General features: G+C 58.3%; 1 protein-coding gene across 1 annotated transcript in view; it reads right to left on the bottom strand.

Annotated features, from left to right (window-relative positions):
• LOC107103970 (mitochondrial 10-formyltetrahydrofolate dehydrogenase) overlaps window positions 1–888 on the bottom strand; it is a 17,313-nt gene that overhangs the window by 7,895 nt on the left and 8,530 nt on the right. The gene's annotated exons all lie outside the window — the stretch shown is intronic.

Raw genomic sequence — 888 nt, 5'->3', positions numbered from 1 at the left:
ACCGTCCGTCCCACTACAACCAGTACCGTCCGTCCCACTACAACCAGTACCGTCCGTCCCATTACAACCAGTACCGTCATATTACAACCAGGACCGTCCGTCCCATTACAACCAGTACCGTCCGATTACAACCAGGACCGTCCCACTACAACCAGTACCGTCCGTCCCATTACAACCAGGACCGTCCGATTACAACACGAGCCGTCCCACTACAACCAGTACCGTCCGTCCCATTTCAACCAGGACCGTCCGATTACAACACGGACCGTCCCACTACAACCAGTACCGTCCGTCCCNCCGTCCCACTACAACCAGTACCGTCCGTCCCATTTCAACCAGGACCGTCCGATTACAACACGGACCGTCCCACTACAACCAGTACCGTCCGTCCCATTACAACCAGGACCGTCCCACTACAACACGGACCGTCCCACTCCAACCAGGACCGTCCCACTCTAACCCGGACCGTCCCACTACAACACAGACCGTCCCACTCTAACCAGGACCGTCCCACTCTAACCAGGACCGTCCCACTACAACACGGACCGTCCCACTACAACACGGACCCTCCCACTCTAACCAGGACCGTCCCACTCTAACCAGGACCGTCCCACTCTAACCAGGACCGTCCCACTCCAACCAGGACCCTCCCACTCTAACCAGGACCCTCCCACTCTAACCAGGACCGTCCCATTACAACCAGGACCCTCCCACTCTAACCAGGACCGTCCCACTCTAATCAGGACCGTCCCACTCTAACCAGGACCCTCCCACTCTAACCAGGACCGTCCCATTACAACCAGGACCCTCCCACTCTAACCAGGACCGTCCCAGTCTAACCAGGACCCTCCCACTCTAACCAGGACCGTCCCAGTCTAACCAGGACCC

The sequence above is a fragment of the Cyprinodon variegatus genome, unplaced genomic scaffold, assembly GCF_000732505.1.
Source record: "Cyprinodon variegatus isolate N-32 unplaced genomic scaffold, C_variegatus-1.0 Scaffold1578, whole genome shotgun sequence".
Classification (NCBI taxonomy): domain Eukaryota; kingdom Metazoa; phylum Chordata; class Actinopteri; order Cyprinodontiformes; family Cyprinodontidae; genus Cyprinodon; species Cyprinodon variegatus.
Note: the sequence above shows the minus strand (reverse complement) of the source record. Positions and strands in the feature narration are given on the sequence as shown.